Genomic DNA, 21,037 nt, shown 5'->3' with positions numbered 1-21,037 from the left:
AACTTAGCTGCTAATCCCCACTCTGACACCGCTAATGTTTTCGATAATCTCACGTTAGACCCTTCACAGTCTGATAGGTTGAGCTTGCTCCATGTATTTGTGAGGTCTTCCATTTGTGTGTTAACGAGATAGTTCAAGGAAAAAAGAAAAAAACGTGATAAGAGAGCTAACGAAGAAAGAAAAATAGAAAGGAGAAGATGAATGGAGAGGCTCTGTTTCCCAGTGACCCAAGAAAAAAACAACCCCACTAGCCTCCAGGTGAACTTGTCACTGAGAGGGACAAAAGCACCTTCAAAGAAGGGACCACTATTCTACACCCACTGGAGAAGATGGAACCCACCTATCTCAAGCGAGAGAGAAACCTAATGCAACATTGCTACAGCTATATTAGCTAAAAAGTATATCCTAGGGAGAGTAGTATATGCTTAAGTTTCAATCAGACAATCTATTGGTCTGATGCATATCATTAGAGGGTATCAACAAAGGGATAAAGAAGAAGTTTGTTATCTATCAAATTCTACAGAACCCAATAAAAAATAAATTGCTCCTCAGTATAAAAGCAACAAGTATGAAGTATCCTACTACTTTCATCCATAGTTAACCTAGTAATACAAGGATAAACCCACATCCCACTGGTACAACGGCAATATTTTAGGAACCATAGAGTTCCTTGGAACAATTAATGCTAGAATGTTACACATAACTAGCCATTAACCAAGGCATGCTCTTTTCAGTTTCAGAAGGGTTAGAACACGCGTCCCCACCAACCCCACCCACCCCCCAAAAAAAGAAAAGAAAGGCGGATGTGACTAAGAACATTACTTGCTTATGAAGACTATCTGGTTCAATTCCATCATTTCTTGTGTTAGACACTTCCAATGGCATCTTCTCGGTCGAATTCACATCATTATCTGATAATGTCAACTGAGGGTTTTCCCCAGGCATAGCCATCAGGGGAAAGTTTCGTTTTTCTTCCTTCTGAAATGCAGCTTTAGAGACTTCCACCCCTAATAATTCTGCATCTGAAACTGTCCTCAAACTCTTACATATTCTCTGCATGGTACCCGATAAGTTGTTCAACAAGAGCTGCTGTTCTGCACTCCCCCTCATATTGACAGGGAGAAATAACTCTAATATATAATCATCTTCACCAGTGTAGGTGCTCCTTAGCCTGATTAAGACTGCAGCATTCAAACCAAATTTGCACACATGATGGACAAGTGGATACTCACTTAAGTCATAATTCTTCACATCCGCGTAGAAAAAGGGATGATTTGATTGAAGTGCTTTCCCAGATATACCTTGCCCTCCTCAAGATGATGTTCCAAGCATGCATGTACAAAACCTTCCATCGTTCTATCATTCACATAACAAGCTGTTTCCTTAATGCACAGTATACATTTCTCATTAGAATTTGTGTTGCCCTCTCTAACCAGTACTCTTGTCATTTCATCACCAGCTCCCTCAGTGTAATAACAAGGTATACATGTCCGAGCCAGTGGCAATCTATGTGCATGACACACAGCTCGTAAAACATCAATTATCTCTACTAAGGCAGCTCTTTGGTTCTTTGACAGGCACTGCAAATAACATAATTACTTATTAGAAGCACCAAAATTGTACTGTACTTAATAGATACTAAAACAGGTATATGCAGGGAAGAGGGCAGGGAAGACAAATGATTTGTACCTGGGGACGAAGATGAGGAGGTTCGGTAGTCCTTAAATTCACAGCCTGCAGAGTGTCGCAATCAGAGCAGATCTAATAATAATTTTGAAACCCTTTCTAATTTAATACTATTTCATGCAAAGAATACAAGTAATTTATTTTGTAGTATATTTTCTGGAAATGCACCTACAAGAAATAATACAGGAGCTGCTTCATAGCATTGAAGCAGAACTTTCCACTGATGATCTAATGGTGTAATTTATGCGGTTTTGAACATGGCCAAAGGATTTATCACAGGATAACAAACAAAAAGATTAAAAGAAAATTCTAGCAGTAAAGAAAAGGAAAAGGGATACTAACCTGGAATGCATTGCAAACAGTTTCCAACTCTGCATTAAAATTGGACCTCTCTTTGGGAGTGACAAGTTCCAACACAGCACAGCATGCCATCTCAGGAGAATCAAAAACTGGCACAGCAATAGATCCATGGACTTCATGCTAAGCTGCCTGATCTGCCTGCAGATACTCAATCTTATTGTAATAACTAACATTTGAAGTCCATTCTTGAACTTTGGAGATAAACACACAACCAGGAAGCCCAAGGAATGAACCTGATCTCCTTTCAGTAGGAAAAACAAACGATCTTGAAATTTCACGATACCCTGCAAGCATTTCATCAAGCAAATAGGGTTGCTCACAAGTGCTTAATATGTGCTGATCAGCCTCATGGGAACCCAAAACTTGTGCCAAAATACCCCCACCAGAAGAAGCTTTGAACAAAGACAATGCCTTAAGCATCTTCTCATCAACTGACATACTAAGTGGCCTAGGTATCATACAATTTCCCATATCAAAGACGCTATTTTGAGGAAAAGAACAATTATTTTGTTCAGTTGCCAAGCCATTTGTTAAGATTTAAATGTTTTATTTTATAATATTTATTGGAAGTATCTTTAGATATTTGGTAGTTTGACCAAGTCTTAATTTAGATATTTTGTTATTTGATCTCAGCCAGATTTCATGCTGAGAAAGTGCCTCACGTTGCTATCCTAGTTTGTAGGAGTTGTGGATAGTGCTTTCCTATTTTATAGAAGTTATGGTTAATGCCAAATAAAGCATTCTGATGTATTGCCTATTTATAGGCCCTTTTCCTTATCAATAAAATTCATTGAGCTTTACCATTCAACACGTCTCTTTTGTTTTTTGTTAACTTTGTATCAGTTTGTTTTTTGTTAACTCTGTATCAGTGGTATCAGAGCCAGTGAGAAAAGCAAGAGAGAGAGAGTCCCCAAACAGTATTGATGACTTCAGATTCAAATTTTGTGCAGGCGGCAATCCCACGTTTTGATGGTCACCATGACCATTGGAGTATGCTGATGGAGAATTTCCTACGGTCCAAAGAGTATTGGCCAATTGTTGAACCTGGAATTCAAGCACCAACACCAAATACAGTCTTGACAGATGCTCAGAAAACAGAGTTGGAAGGGAGAAAGCTCAAAGATTTAAAGGCAAAAACTTATCTTTTCCAAGCAATTGATCGTCCCATCTTGGAAACAATTCTTAGCAAAGAAACTTCCAAAGATATTTGGGATTCCATGAAGAAGAATATGAAGGCTCTGCTAGAGTGAAGCGTGCACAGCTTCAAGCTTTGAGAAGAGATTTTGAGACTCTACAAATGAAGGATGGAGAATCTATCACTAGCTATTGTGCCAGGACTATGGAGATTAGCAACAAAATGCGCTTTCATGGTGAGAAGATGGAAGATGTCACCATTGTTGAAAAGATATTGCGTTCTCTGACCCCAAAGTTTGATTATGTTGTGTTCCATTGAAGAATCGAAAGACATAGATGCATTTTCTCTTGATGAACTGCAGAGTTCCTTGTTGGTCCATGAACAGAAGATGAACCGAAGTTCAACTTCAGAGGAGTAAGCTCTAAAGGCTTCTATCTCTACTCATTTCTCAAACTCTAGAGGAAGGGGAGATCGAGGCAATAGAGATGGCAGCAGGCATTTCAAAGCCGATGATGGACAATTTCAGGGCAAAGGCAGAGGACGAGATCAACATTTTGACAAATCCAAGGTAGAGTGCTTTAGATGTCATAAATTTGGTCATTATCGTTCTGAATGTTATACTAGGCTGCCTAAAGACAAAGAAAAGGAACCACAATCGAATTTTGCTGAAAAGAAGGAAGTAGAAACTTTGTTAATGGCTGTTCAAGCTAATCAAGAACCTGAATCTAATGTTTGGTATGTGGATACGGGCTGCAGTAACCACATGTGTGGAAGTAAGTCTTCTTTTTCTTATTTAAATGAATGCTTTCATTCTATCTAACGTTTTGGTGATTGTTCTACTGTGAAAGTGATGGGAAAGGGTGATATAGAGATAAGAACCAAGAATGGTTTTGTAGAAACAATTTCTAATGTCTTTTACGTTCCTGACTAGAAAAGCAATTTGTTAAGTGCTGGTCAATTGCAAGAAAAGGGTTATATAATCACTATTCAAAAGGGTGTTTGTGAGATTTATGATCCTACTAGAGGAGCCATTGCTGTTGTGCAAATGAGTACAAACAGGTTGTTTCCATTGAAGATTACAAGTGTGCAATCTTATTTGGTAGCTGAAGTAAAAGATTCTTCTTGGTTGTGGCATTTTCGTTATGGCCACTTGAGCTTTGGTGGATTAAAGACCCTCCAACAGAAAAATATGGTGGCAGGTCTTCCTCAGATTAGTATTCCTTCCCAAGTTTGTGAGGAATGTGTTGTTGGCAAACAACATCGTTCTCAATTTCCCAAAGGGAAGTCATGGCGAGCAAAAGTAGCTTTGGGGCTAATTCATTCCGATATATGCGGCCCAATAACACCATGTTCTAATGGAGGTAAAAGATACTTAATTACCTTCATTGATGATTATACTCGAAAAACTTGGGTTTATTTTTTACAGGCAAAATCAGAAGCTTTTTGTGCATTTAAAAGCTTCAAGGCTTGTGTGGAAAATGAAACTGGAAACACCATTAAGACCCTCCGAATAGATCGTGGTGGAGAATATTGCTTAACCGAATTTGAAGTTTTTTGTGAAGATCATGGCATTCGAAGAGAGCTGACAGCTGCTTATACACCACAACAAAATGGTGTATCAAAGAGGAAAAACAGAACCATCCTTAATATGGTGAGAAGCTTGTTGACAAGAGGGAGAATTCCAAAATCCTTTTGGCCTGAAGCTGTAAATTGGAGTATTCACATTTTGAATAGAAGTCCTACATTTGCTGTTCAAAATATGACACCAGAGGAAGCATGGAGCGGAAGGAAACCTGCTGTAGATCATTTTCGGATTTTTGGCTGTATTGCCTATGCCCATATTCCAGATGAGAAGAGGAGGAAGCTAGATAACAAGGGAGAAAAATGCATTTTTCTTAGTGTTAGTGATAAGTCAAAAGCTTATAAACTATACAATCCTAGCACCATGAAAATTGTCATCAGCCGTGATGTCGTGTTTGATGAAGAAGGCACTTGGTTATGGAATCAAACTGGTGTTAAAGAAAGTATTCTAGCAGATTTTGATGATGAAGAGAAAGGGCAGCAGCCTATGGAGAATGAGCAAGAAGAGGAAGCCACTCAAAATGTTCAATAGCTGATCAAAGCCCACTTGCAGCTGAATCACAAAGGCCTCAACGTGTTTGAAAAAGACCAGCATGGATGTATGATTATGATGTAACTGGAATTGATCAATCTGAAGATCCACTCATTCACTTTGCTCTGTTTTCAGATTGTGATCCTACCAATTTTGAAGCGGTTGTCACAGAACCAAAATGGAGAAAGGCTATGGATGCTGAAATTACAACCATTGAAAAAAATGATACTTGAGAGCTGACTGATCTTCCAAAAGGGCAGAAAACAATTGGTGTAAAGTGGGTTTATAAGACAAAACTGAAGGAGAATGGTGAGGTTGACAAGCACAAGGCACGTTTGGTAGCTAAGGGCTACAAGCAGGAGTTTGGTGTTGATTATAAAGAAGTTTTTGCTCCGGTTGCAAGGCATGATACAATCAGATTGGTGATTGCTATGGCAGCTCAAAACTCATGGCCTATCTTCCAGTTGGACGTGAAATCAGCATTCCTCCATGGAGATTTGAAAGAAGAGGTATTTATCGATCAAACTCCTGGTTATGTAAAACTTGACAATGAGCATAAAGTGTATAAGTTAAAGAAAGCTCTATATGTATTAAAACAAGCTCCACGGGCTTGGTATAATCGTATAGAGACTTATTTTTTGAAGGAAGGATTTCAAAAATGTCCTTATGAATATACACTTTTTATAAAAATTGAAGATGGAGGAAAGATGCTCATTGTTTGCTTATATGTAGATGATCTAATCTATACTGGAAATAATACAGCCATGTTTGAAAGCTTTAAGAAATCTATGATGGTTGAATTTGAAATGTCTGATCTTGGTATGTTGCATTACTTCCTTGGCATTGAAGTAGTACAATCAGCTAATGGGATCTTTATTTCACAAAAGATGAACAAAAGAAAGGAAAAGTTAGTGTTCTCTAAGCAAGTTTAGGATAATATTCCCAACTATTTCAAGTAGGGATTGAATATATCTAACCAGTGGTGAAGTTAGGATATCAACTCAATTGGGGGAAGATTAAATGACAAAATTGAAAGTATAATTCAATTGGAAAAATAATAATGGGTATGAATAACAAAATAGGTACACAATAATATGATATGTTATTGTCATACAAATCTCTATGATATTGTGATTGTAAGAGAGTCCGTCGACAAGCAAAGTCTATGTCGGCGTACTTCTAGAGTCATCGTTTGACTCGATGAGTTCGGTGCGAATGTCGCAGGGTCAAAGGATATTCTGTCTTTTATGCTTGAACATGTGTAAAGTGGGTTCAGGATTTTGATATGAGTTAAAATTAAAAGGGAACAAAAGAGAGAAGGTGGTGAGGAGGCAGTGTCTCATTGGTCTCTTAGAGATTAACTAAAATCTAATTAGGTAGAAAGTGATTTCATTAAGATAAGAGGGGTGGTTTTGGTTTAGGCGTGTCCAAATAATAGATGGTGCTAGGTGTGTTCATGAATCCATTTGGGTATTGCGAGATTTCTCTCTCTTCATAACTCTTTGTCAGAAAAAGTTCACTTTATTCTAAAAAATTGAGTTATATTTCCAAACACAATTTTTGTGTTTTCAGTACTTAAAAAACTAACCCGAAAACATGGTGACAAACACACTTTTGTATTATGAGAATTGGAAGACAAATTTTGATTTTACTTTTTTGATGACTGTTTTCACATTGTTTTGAAAACAAAAAACACCAATACTCTAACCAGACAGGAGTGCGCCCACTATGGAAAGACAAAAACTGGTATGATGGTACTTGTTTCTTTCTTCGAGTAAAGGGGCTTTATGTATGTGTTATTAGGGGCAATTTAACATCAGATAATATTATATATGATTTTGGGGAGGTCGTGGGGCAATTGCTTATATATGATTTTCTAACATCAGAAAATATGTCATGATTGATTATCTTGTGTAATGATTGCATATAACACCATCTCACACTGGAGTAAACCCCAAAAATGAAATACTAATCTGTATGTGAGAGAGGCATAGTATACAACTTGAGAGGTTTGGTTTCAAACAAGATCACTCGCGCAGTTTGAGTACAAGCATGCACAAGGTGTTAAGGAAATATAAAAAGTAAAAAAGATCCAATTCAACTAGAATTTGCCACTTGTGGTTTTAGAGGTTTGTTTAAAAGTTGAATTTTTTACCCTTTTTTTTAATTTTTAAATATGATAGATTTCAATTTATAGTATTGATTGCATTATTATAGTTCCTTATTATCAGGTCAAGACACCTACTGATTTTTTGTGTATGTGGAATTTTAACCTAGATCTTTTTTTTTTTCTTTTTTTTTTTAAATAATAGATTTCATCAGTTAATGTAGTTGGAAGCTACTAGAAAAATTGTAAGCCAAAGACAAAAATAACCAACAAAATATGATGTTAGGATTTAAATATCTTAGTTTGTATGAGCAAACATGTGAATCAAAATTTGTCTTCTTGTAGTCTTTAGAGTGTATAGGTATGTTAAGACAGGTGCTCAAGGTTTTGTTTCTCAATGTGCAAGAATGAAAATTCGATTCATTCGACTAATCAAAAACTTGTAGTTTTGATCAATTGAAATGCGTTTTCACTAAAAGAATTTTTAGCTTAGCGGTCAAGTGATTATGGTTTCAAATCTATTTTACTCAATATATAAAGAAAACCTTAAGAAACATTTTTAAGAACTTTGGAGCTACTCATTTGAGATCTAAAAGATTTTGTGCCTACTAGGGGTGGCATTTGCTTTAGTCTAGGGTGTTCAAATGAACTCCAAAAGCTGGCAAAGAAAAGAAAAGAAATAATTTTAATTTTTCTTTTGTTTGACCTTCTTAAATAAAATTTTGAACACCCTAAGTCCCTAGAGAAATGATATGTACATAACATTTTCACAACAAATTCTAAGTAACAGGTTGTTAATGGTTGTTACAAAAGTGGGCAAAATAGTAATTTTAGTGGTGGATTAAAATTAGAATTGTAACAACCTACCACCTAGAATTTATTGTGAAAATGTCATGAAAATAGCATTACTCAATTCCTTCACCTTAAATTTTTTTTTAAGTCCAACTGAAATTAGTTTGAATGTGATCCTATTAACAGTCTATTCTTGCAAATAAAAGTTGCAATTAATTTTTAATTCTGACTAAATTTGTGAATGGAATAGCTAATTTTGAATGTGCTTTTAATTTGTTGTTTGTTTAATGGGGATTGAGGCCTGGGCTAGTCAATTCATCAGTGATTAGCAAATGTTAATACTAAAAGACAATTAAACAATTAGACGAGTGATTCTAAAAAAATAAATATAAAAACATTAGACAAGTGGCATACGACAGGGGAGTGATTGAGTGAAGACAAAAGCAAAAGTTAACACAACAAAAATTTTCTTAATATAATTACAAAGACAAATAGTTGTCAAAATTAAGTTGAATTGTTAAATAAAAGAATTGTAAAGAGTAAACATATAAACTAATAGATAAAAATATTATAAGCAATAATAATTAAAGTTCACTTAACAACAATAATTAATATTTTAATCTTAGATTGAAATCCTATTCTAGTAATCTGAGTATATATGCGTGTTAAGCTTCTTTTTAGAGACTTGAACCTGGCTCTTACTCGCACCTTCCAACTTCCTTCTATAATTAATATGTTCATTATATTGAGAAATAATATACCAAATGAACTTATAGTTTATCTTTTATAATCTTGCTAGTACTATGAACAAATTCGTAATAAGGAAACCATGTGGACCGCAAGGTTCTTCTCCTACTCAAGATTTATCTTCTTACTAAACCCTATAGAAAAAAAAAAATCCTAGAGCCGCCACTGATGTCTACTGCTTCCAAAGTCACTAATAGTATTCATTCTCATACAATCAAAATCAATGAATCTGAAGTTGCTACAAATCAGTCATCAAAGATGCTGAATCTAATCTTCAAGGGAATATTGCATTCGAGGATTAGAGGTTCACTTTGCAGCGCATTGCTATTAGAGATGTCTGAGGATCTCAGAATTTAGTTTGATAACTATAGTTAAGTTTACAAAGAATAGAGTTATCCAGTCTGTGATCATTTATTTAATAGTGGACTTGTTCACCTCGTGAGTGATAAGGTCAAGTCCTTCAAAAAATTTCTTGTGTAATTAGTTTGTTTTACAGATTTTTTCCTTGATCATAATATCGTATGTTTTTTTTTTTTTTAATTACTTTTCCACTCTATGCATGCTATTGATGTTTATCTTATCTTTAAAGGCTATTCATAATAAATCTAATAATCAATTTGGCCTTAAATGTGATTAATAATCATATCTGACAGTGGTCTAAAGAGTACTCTAAACCCAACATGTGACAAATCATATGCAAAATTATGTTAGAATGGGTCGAGATACCCATCAAAATTGTTCCCTAATTCATATGCGTCAACAACTTTTTTAATATCTTTCTCAAAAAAAAAAAAAAAAAAACTCTTTTAATAAACTGAAACAAAAAATTTGAAACTATCACGAGATCAGCAAAACATATTAGTCAAACCCAAAATTCTGAAATTATTTTAGATCCAAACTCAAATAAAAGTTTAGAAAATTAAACAATAATATGGAATCCGACCTACCAACCATAATTAATTTGAAAATTATCTATTGACTAGTAAAATGAAAGGCTTCTCTATATAAATTATCAAACACAAAAAAGATACCCTAATTAGTTTTAAAGAAGATGATTTCATATAAGGTTTTAGTCAGTTGGATATCTCAATTATGCCCTTCATTTTCCAAAAAATAAATCTGAAAAATATCGTTAAGGTAGTCATGAACCTATCCAATGTATCTAATTTCTTATTCTGAACATTTACTTGTTAGTTCGTATAACTTCAACACAGCTACGGTACAGCTGGAAACTGGGCTCCTAATCCTACTACTACTTTTTTTCTTTTTCTTTTTTTAAGTTTTGTATAGATGACCTAATCAAACTATTTATATGTATTCCCACTAGTCATTTTAGTATTAAAAACTTGTTATTAAATTTAGTTTTTTTATTATTTTATGATAATTACACTAGCTAGTGTCATATACATGTTAACAAAGAGACAAGTACAAATCCATACCTTTTCAATTGGAAAGAGGGGCTGCTGAATCTGAACATGATGCCCCAACTCATCTCTTTCTTGGAAGCTTAACTCATTCGAAGTAATAATCTTCACTTTGTCACAATTCTTTATACTCATCCTTTTCAACGATGGCCACTCTAAAGTGTGTTTTCCTGGATAAAAATACTTGAGTTCAGGCAGCGATTCAAGATATAGAGAGGTTATTTGTGGGAACACAAACTTAATTGTTGTTTCCACTCCTTCCAGGGCAACAATTTTCTCCAATCCACAATTGTCTATTGTTAGACTCTCAAGTTGTTCAACAGTACGTAGATTTTGCAATGTCAAAATTGCTTGGAGATCCAAACTCCACACATGCTTAAGCTTCGGAAGATAGGATAACCTCAGGACTCTTAACTGAGTGGATACCGTATCACAAATTTCATCAACGTTTGCCCCTCTAATTTCAAATACCTCTTCTACAGAAATGCAATCCCGTATCTCCAATTCTTCAAGATTCTGGAGTCTTCTCAACATATNTGGGGGGGGTGGGGGTGGTGGGTGCTTTTGTACTGCTCCAATTTTTTTTTTTTTTTTCCCACCAATATCTAAAAAAAAAAAAAAAAAAAAAACAGTTTTACTAACTTCATTCAGTTTTGTAGAGGTGAAACGGCAGAGCTCCATTTAGATTTATATGAAGCATTAAGGCTGTGTTTGTTTCGTGTAAAACGTTTTCCGGAAAATACATATTTTCCGAAAATGTTATTTTCCGGAAAAGAAAAATATTTTTAAGCGTTTGGTTGAATTATGAAAATTGTTGTGGAAAATATTTTCATGTGTTTGGATGTATTCTAAAAATGCTATTTTCCGGAAAATTTTTCACATTTTCTCAACAACACAACAAATTCCGGCAACAAATTCCGGCAACAACGCAACAATAACAACAACAACAACACCAAATTCTGGCAACAACAACACAACAACCACAACACAACAACCACAACAACAATCAGTTCATCAAAAAAAAAAAACAAAAACAACAATCAAACTTAAAAAAAAAAAACGGAGAGATCGAGGAAGACGACGGCACGGCGCGGCGCGGCGCGGTGCGACTTGCCGGTGCGAAGAGCGCTGGGTTCGAAGGATCGACGATCGACGATCGACGGCGACGGCGCGGCGCGATCGAAGGTGCGACTGGATCGAAGGCGCGATCGTGGGTTCGTGGTCGTCGGCGATGGTCTCTCGGCTTGGATCGGCGGTTCGTGGCCGCCGGCGATGGGCGCTGGGCTTGGATCGACGATGGCGCTGGGCTCTCTCTTTCTTTCTCCCTCTCCCTCTTCGTGCTCTCTGTTTCTTTCTCCCTCTCCCGCTTCGTGCTCTCCGTTTTTTTGGTTTTCCGGAAAATATGATTTGAAGTGAAAATAGGAACGGAATCCATTTTCACCTTTGACCGACAGTCAACGGAAATTAATTTCCGGAAAATCGATTTTTCAATGCAACCAAACACCCGTAAATTCAGAAAAGCATTTCCGGAAATGCTTTTCACCCAAAACAAACACAGCCTAAGTGGAAATCATTTTCCCATTAAAAAAAAAGTGGAGATCATTTTAACGGAAAAAAAATGTCAACCGAACAATGTCCATCAAGTATAAAAGCTATACAATGCAAACTTTTTATATCCATGTCAACAAAGAAACAAGTACAAGTCCATACCTTTTCCATCTGGAAAAAGGGCAGCTGAATCGGAACATCATGGCCCAACCCATCTGTATTTGGGAAGCTTAATTCATTCAAAGCAACAATTTTCACTTTTTCGCATTTGTGTATCATCAACTGCTTCAGTGATGGCCACTCTATAGTGTGTTTTCCTGGATAGAAACACTTGAGGTCAGGCATCAATTCAAGACTTAGAGAGACTAGTTTTGGGAACACAAACTTAGTCACTGTTTCCAATCCTTCTTCCATAGCAACAATTTCCTCCAATCCACAATCGTGTATTTTTAGCTCCTTAAGTTGTTTAAGACTTTTGGCCACCGAAGCTGGAAAGAGACTTTTCATACTTTTACAGTTAGAAACTTCAACTTCATGCAGATTTTGAAATGTTAAAATTGCTTGGGGATCCGAAGACCATACATGCTTAAGATTCGGTAGATTGATTAACTTCAAGACTTTGAACTGAGTGGATACCACCATATCACATATTTCATCACCATTTTTCCCTTGAACTTCGAATACCTCTTCTACTAAATTGCAATTTCTTATCTGCAAATCTTCAAGATTTTGGAGTCTTCTCAAGATATTAGGCTGAAAAATGTTTATTAGATTTTCACAGTCATCAACACGCAATTGTTTTAGCTTGCAAAAAGAATCTGGATCGAGTTGATTGTGCCACAGCATCTTTAGCTTATATACGTCATCGATGTGTAGATTCTCCAAGTTAGAAAATGCAACCTACAATTCTCACATATTTATTGAGTGAGTCAATATCATACATTTATATTACCCAAAGAAGAAGAAGATTTATGTTGAGAATAAGACATAGAGACAAACATGAGAAAAGTTAATTCAATTATATTCCAAAAACCCATGAAGCAAGTAGAACATGGAAGAAACTAATAAAAGAATGGGGGAAAAGGAAAACAAACCAGCCTTTTAACGAAGAGAGATTTGAGCAGCAGACAGTAGGTTCATTTCTTCAAGTTCTTTCTAAAATGTGATGATTGTGCTCACAAAATTTAGATAACAATATTGCTTCGAGGATTTTTAAAAAAAAAATCAATAGAATTTCTTTAAGTAAAATCTCGCTTTGGGGCAAATTATTTAGCTCAGAGGTTCTAAAGAGTAAAGACCAATTTTGGTGTTTCTCAAACGATGATTAGTGGTAGCGTGCCACATCGCTACCCCACCAGCACAAACCCATTGCACCCGATTTTAATATCTACACTCATACCTAAACCACTTCAACAACAATTTTTCTCTTCCAGTCCCGTTGGGTAATGGGCACCCGACCCAACCTGATTTGTTTGTTTGTTTGCTTTTTTCTAAACGAGAATGAGAGTTGAAAATGGGGGTAGTTTCAATTTTATTGAAGCTTAAAATGGCAATAAAAATATATATACAATTTCCCTCTAGATTTCTATGGTTAACAAACTTAGTTTGGACCTTAACACTAGTAAAAACAAACTAATTTAAACATTCTAATTATATTACAAATGATCAAATAAGTTAAGTAAGGAAACAAAAAGGACATGAATGAAGTAATTTGACATGCACAAAGAAAATCAATTGTTGACTAATAAGAAGATTGGTGTGATACGTGTTTAACGACTGTAATATGACAATTGCAGAGAATCCAAAAAAAGAGAGTTGAAATACTATATCACACCTAAAATAATTGGAAAATCGCAATGTATATGATAATGATAAGATTCCAACCCCAAAAGTAAAAAAAAAAAAAAAAAATTCTTAATCAAAATGTTCGCGCAAGTTAAAATTTTTTTCTCAGGGTTTTCTCAGAAACCAAACAGTAAAATCAAACAAGAAACTGTTTATAGAGAGAGAAAGAGAGTACCTCCATGGGGAAGAAGAAAGAGTTGCCCGTGAGGAAATTAGGGTTTGGGAAGTGAGGAGAGAGAGAGTGATGAAGATTTTTGGTAGCGCGTGATAAGAACAGAGAAGGAGAGAGAGAGTAACAGCGATTTTGGGATTGGGGAAGCAGGAGAAGAAGAGTGGTGAAGGTTAAGCGTTTTAGAGGAGAAGATGGGTGCGCACGATAGCGGCAACCATACGCTAACGATGCTTTTGCCTTTGGAGATTGAACAAATACATTCATATTTTCTCTCTCCTCTTTCCCTCTCTCTCTCTTTCTAGCAATTTCTAAATTCTAAATTCTCCCACATAGTGCCACCTATGGCCACTCAAATACTCTCGACCCGACACGTGTAACGCATGGTCTTTTACGCGATAATTCCATCAAAGAAGGTTATATTCACAAATTATTTTACAACATTTTTTTACAAACTATTGATGTGACAAATTCATACTAGTTCTAATCTAAACTCATTGCTAACATTACTTTTTTACTTATTAATAAATAATTACTCACCATATTAATAGTTTACTAGCCTCTAAACACGCGTAACGCGCATACTTAGAAGTTTTTCTATTTTTTTTTTTTGAGTAAAAGTTAGTAATAATTTGGGTATCTATTATGGAAAAGAAAGATAAATTAAAAAAATAAAAATAAAATAAAAAATAAGAAGAAGAAGAAGAAGAAGCTAAATTTTAGGAAATAAAAAGATGAACATGAAGGAAAAAAATTCTAAATTTTAGGAGTTCTCTTTTTATTTTAAAATGAAATTTATTATTTGACATTTATGACCATATTTCTAAAAGAAATTACCCTTCATTAACAAAGGTATTTTTGAACCATATAAAAGTTTAGTTCAAAGAGAGAAATCTTCTTATATATAGTATAGATATATCATCACACGTGCTTTGCACATGCAATGAGACTCTTTTTTATTTTAAGTTTAATGTAAATTTGATGTGATATTTTCTATTGTTAGTGAGGTTACATGTGAAGGAGTTTTTAAGAAGCTAAAATTTAGGATTTTAAAAATGTGTAAACTGCTGGGTTTAGTGCGTGCTAATTTTTAAAGAAAAAAAAAATCCCCCCCTAACCCACCCCATATCTAATACCCATAGAAAAATCGACATTAATCCTTTAAAATAATTGCATATATCTACCTTTTCAAATGGGTAGCCTTGAAAAACCAACAAAGAAAAAGGGATACAAAACAATGGCAATGAAACTAGGTTTCATCGTTGGATCCTTACCTTTAACAATATCAAAGAGATTATGATCATCTCAAGAAACCTTCACTGGATAGTAAGTCGAAGCGGTGCTAAAGGGGAATGACAGAAAGAATGCAAGAAGAAGCAATTTGGTTTTTTGAGAAGAACTGAAGAAGCAATCGGCAAGAAACTCAGAGAAGGATAGAGAGCGGCATGAAAGGAACAATCTGAATTTTATTTTAGGTTTATATATCTGACCTACCCTACCAGTAACCTGTAACCCATTAAAATAAAATGAACCGTCAGGATTAAAACTCCACCAAATATATGGTCATGATTTGTGTGGGTACCATAACCCCTAAAAAAAATAGGGGGTACCGTAGAATGACCCTTAAACAAATTATATGACTAATTAAAAAAGTAATGTGTTTAAAACTATACATGGATGACATCTTCAATCGTTACATAGTGGGTTGAAGAAAATAACTCCAAATCTATTTGGAATCTAACTTTCTCCATAAGTTAGTAATTTGAATCAAATATTTAAATTTTGTGGTCCCCCACTTCTTCTCTTCATCTTTAGTATTTGCATCTCTCTCTAGCATCATCAACAACTAATATTTTTTTTCCTTACAAAAAAATATTGATATCAAATTCATGCAACTTTTGCACTTAATAATTAAATTATAATCTTTTGTACTTAAATAAGAGGGGAAGTTGTGATTAAAACTATACATGGATGACATCTTCAATCGTTACATAGTGGGTTGAAGAAAATAACTTCAAATCTATTCGGAATCTAACTTTCTCCATAAGTTAGTAATTTGAATCAAATATTTAAATTTTGTGGTCCCCTACTTCTTCCCTTCATCTTCAGCATTTGCATCTCTCTCTAGCATCATCAACAACTAATATTTTTTTTCCTTACAAAAAAATATTCAAATTCATGCAACTTTTGCACTTAATAATTAAATTATAATCATCTGTACTTAAATAAAAGGGGAAGTTAGTTTATGTTGTGTATCTAAGAGTTAGACACTTTTGGATATACACTACTGTCAGTTTTTTTAAGACATTTTCCTCTCTCTTCGTGTGTGTTTGTGTTAAAATACTTAATATTCTCAAAAGGAAAAACAATGGGTTAATCCCATATCAGAAAATAACTGTGAGTTAAAAAAGTTTAAAGTTTGTACTGTATATCTAAGAGTTAGACCCTTTTGGATATATATCACTGTTAGTTTCTTTAAAATTTTCTTCACTCTCTCCATATGTGTGTTAAAATACTTAGTATTAAAAAAAAAGAAAAAAAAAAAGGAAAGTTGAGTGTGAATGTTTTGTAAGGATAATTGTTATGATCATTAATTAGATGAAACAAAAAATTATTTGAATTTTCATTAATTTATACGATATTGATTTATAAGATAAAATCTACGACTCTAAGATCTCCTCATTTCTTGAAGTCTTGAAACCCCCCAAGAATCTATCCTCACACATTTATTTTGTAAGATTCTTAATATTTTTATATGTCCTAATATTTTTGTTCTTTTTAATTTTTATTTTTCAATTAATTTTTTGGTTGGTTAAGGGCCTCTTTGATATAGTTTATATGCTGATTTTTTTAAAGTAATCCTAGATGCAACTTTTCAAAGCCTCATTTTTTGAAATATATAATTTTACTTTTACCTAAATTATTTTTTAAATAAAAATAAACTATCCCCAAAATACACTTAATAAAATAATATGTTTTTAGTGCCTATTTGATAAATCTTACATTTTATGGTCTTTTTAGGTAAACTTTTATGGTTTATTTGATTTTTTTTTTTTTTTTAAAAGTGAAACTCACTTTAGTGGGTGGGGTTTAAATAAATTTTATTGAAAGTATATAAGTGAGATTTTAAAAAGTTATACTTTAAGTGAATATCTAATCCAACAATTTAAAAAGTTTACATTCAAATTATTTTGGAAGAAAATTCCTCCAACTCACTAGGTGTTGGTTGATAAGGTTAAAGTTTGGCTCTAAATCAGTTTATTTATTTATTTATTTTTTCAATTCATTACATGGCGAATTATAAGATCATTTATGTGTATTACTTAAGCAAATCACATTTCTCATTAAAAAAATTAATATTACTAAAATTACAAATAAATAGTCTTTTTAATTACCATATAGTAAATTGGAAGAAGATATCTTCATACCAGTTTGGAACCAAACTTTCCCTAGATAACCATGTACTTGTATTATTTAAACAAATCACATGATGAATTATTAATAAATCATATATTCATGTGACTAAAAATATATATATGAATGTTTTCAATAATCGTCATGTAATAAATTGGAAGAGATTCTTTCAAAACTAATTTAAAAGAAAATTGTATTTGTAGTAATATGGGATTAATTAGTACGAAATTACTTGTTAGAACAAAATCTTTTTCATATCAATTTAAATAATTTTTTTTTTTATAGATTGATGTCATGATCAAAACAAGAGTACGTAGGGAAGACGTGGCCTAAGTGGGATGACAGCACAGCTGGAAGTTGATACGATTGTCTTTACCTTAAGATCCCCTAAAGTTCTTTTTTTTTTGATAAGAAACTTGGATTCTTTTTGATTCTCCTTACAAGAGTCAAATTTCAGCTATCAAGTAAAGTGTACTTAATTATTTTAATTTGGGGAGTCGTACAGTGTTAGAGTTTAGATGTGGAATCCAATTTTAAAATTATTAAAACTGTTTATTATAGTCTCTTTGATAGTGTATTTTCATATCATGTGAAGTATTTATTTATTTTTTTTTTTAAAAGTCTTTTTTTAAAAAAAAAAAAAATTATAAAACACCTCTGATCTTTTTATGCACAATCTTTTTTTTTTTTTTTTGAATTATTAATAAATCATATATTCATGTGACTAAAAATATATATATATATATATATATATGAATGTTTTTAATAATCGTCATGTAATAAATTGGAAGAGATTCTTTCAAAACTAATTTAAAAGAAAATTGTATTTGTAGTAATATGGGATTAATTAGTACGTAATTACTTGTTAGAACAAAATTTTTTTCATATCAATTTAAATAATTTTTTTTTTATAGATTGATGTCATGATCAAAACAAGAGTACGTAGGGAAGACGTGGCCTAAGTGGGATGACAGCACAGCTGGAAGTTGATACGATTGTCTTTACCTTAAGATCCCCTGATGAAGTTCTTTTTGATTCTCCTTACAAGAGTCAAATTTCAGCTATCAAGTAAAGTGTACTTAATTAGTTAATTATTTTAATTTGGGGAGTCGTACAGTGTTAGAGTTTAGATGTGGAATCCAATTTTAAAATTATTAAAACTGTTTATTATAGTCTCTTTGATAGTGTATTTTCATATCATGTGAAGTATTTATTTATTTTTTTAAAAAAAAGTCTTTTTTTTTAAAAAAAAATTTATAAAAGACCTCTGACCTTTTTATACACAATCTTTTTTCTTTTTTTTTTTTAATGTAAAAATTAGTGTAGCAAAATTGAACCGGCCGCCATCTTCTCGTTTTTATTAGTTTCTAGTTTGTGTATCTTTGTATATTTTTCTTGCTACCTTCTCTTCATTTTCAATCCTAACAACATCCTATCATCATTTTTCTTTTTCTTATTTTCCTTTTAAGCCTCTTCCTACTTTGCATCCTTTAAACATTGGGAATTTTTTTTCCCCCTAAAATATCAAAGCCACTTTCAAGCCAAAAAACTAATAGAGGACAACCCAACATTCTCACATCTCACATATAAAAGAGCTTTGGACAAATTCTCTTATAATAATTTTCACCATTCAAGTGTATATCCTCTCATATTTTTTTTTATTTTTTATTTTTTATATATATAAACATTTGTATGAGTGAGGTTTAATTACAGGGTCAAGTCACTTATTTACTTTTAATAAAAGATCGAAAAGCTTGCATTCACTATAAAAATAAAATAAAAAAGAGTAATTTTGTCACACTTATATATTTTTTTTCTTTTTGTTTTTTGAATGTCACATTTATATTTTTCTATTACAATGGAAAAAGTTTAAAAGACATTAAAATTGTACTAAAAACTAATTTTGTTAGAGATATTATCACTATAACAAAAGTGGGCTATGGTGACGAAACGTTTCGTCACCATATGTCCTTATTTCGCCACCAAAGATATATGTTGACGAAACCGCATTCGACACCTAAGCCCCATCACAAAACGTCTTGGAATTTTCGTCACCAATAAAAATATGATAGGTGGCGAAAATATTTTGCCACCAATAAGAAATAATAGGTGACGAAATAGTTCGTCACCAAATGTATTTTTTTTCCAATTCAATAGATTAGGTGACGAAGTTTGGCATCACCAATTTTTGCTTATAGTCAGATATTGATGACAAAAATTTTGGTTACCAATTTATTTTTATTTATTAATGTTTTCTCACATCTCACATATAAAAGAGCTTTGGACAAATTCTCTTATAATAATTTTCACCATCCAAGTGTATATCCTCTCATATATATATATATATATATATTTTTTTATATATATAAACATTTGTATGAGTGAGGTTTAATTACAGGGTCAAATCACTTATTTACTTTTAATAAAAGATCGAAAAGCTTGCATTCACTATAAAAATAAAATAAAAAAGAGTAATTTTGTCACACTTATATATATTTTTTCTTTTTGTTTTTTGAATGTCACATTTATATTTTTCTATTACAATGGAAAAAGTTTAAAAGACATTAAAATTGTACTAAAAACTAATTTTGTTAGAGATATTATCACAACAACAAAAGTGGGCTATGGTGACGAAACGTTTCGTCACCATATGTCCTTATTTCGCCACCAAAGATATATGGTGACGAAACCACATTCGACACCTAAGCCCCATCACAAAACTTCTTGGAATTTTCGTCACCAATAAAAATATGATAGGTGGCGAAAATATTTTGCCACCAATAAGAAATAATAGGTGACGAAATAGTTCGTCACCAAATGTATTTTTTTTCCAATTCAATAGATTAGGTGACGAAGTTTGGCATCACCAATTTCTGCTTATAGTCAGATATTGATGACAAAAATTTTGGTCACCAATTTATTTTTATTTATTAATGTTCTTTATAGTTACTTGCCATTACATTAACCTATTACATTAACTTGTTCATTTCCAACCACTTCCATAAACAAATCATCCATACAATTCCAACCACATCCATAAACAAATCATCCATTCATTTCCAACCACATCCATAAAAAAATCATCCAATCTACAAAGGAAATAAAGAACCATTATACTTTTAAAACCATTGAATCAAGTTGTTCACAAAGTAATTACAATCATTTATATATAAATGATGTCTTCTCATACTTTACAAAAAGTGATTTGACTTCAAGTAGCACCACAAACACTGTCTCTTTGCCACCAACCTCATATCTGCACAAGTATAAAGAAAAATACATCAATATCGTATCTTCTAGAAGAAACAACTACTTGTACAACTAATCACAAGATTGCCCAAAGTTCAGCTAAATTTGATACATTGATATTACTATCATGGTTCCAATTTTAAAAAAAAAGTTTGATACAAGGAATATGTTGCCCAACATGTTAAAAGCTTCATTATCACCAGTGTGTTAAACACTAAGCTTATACTAAAACTCTACTAAGTAATCTATTTATAAAGAAGAATTCAAATATGCCTTTAATCCCTACAAAGTTCATTCTTCCTTTAAGTTGCTCCAAAGCAGAACATTGGTTGGGGAATAAAAAGATATCAAATTATAGAAGAAAAGGTACAAATGTAGAGCACTTAGCCTGTAAAAAATGTGAACCTAAACTAGGAAAGAATCTTATAGGCCACAATAAATTGCAACA

The 21,037-nt window shown here is 33.0% G+C and overlaps 1 pseudogene; it reads right to left on the bottom strand.

The window, feature by feature from the left end:
- Positions 1-693: 693 nt before the first annotated feature.
- LOC112033004 (protein NLP8-like) lies at positions 694-2,574 on the bottom strand (annotated as a pseudogene).
- Between the last annotated feature and the right edge of the window lie 18,463 nt (positions 2,575-21,037).

This window comes from Quercus suber, unplaced genomic scaffold (genome assembly GCF_002906115.3).
Source record: "Quercus suber isolate HL8 unplaced genomic scaffold, Cork oak 2.0 scaffold_1022, whole genome shotgun sequence".
NCBI lineage: Eukaryota > Viridiplantae > Streptophyta > Magnoliopsida > Fagales > Fagaceae > Quercus > Quercus suber.
This window is presented reverse-complemented; position numbering and strand designations above follow the sequence as displayed.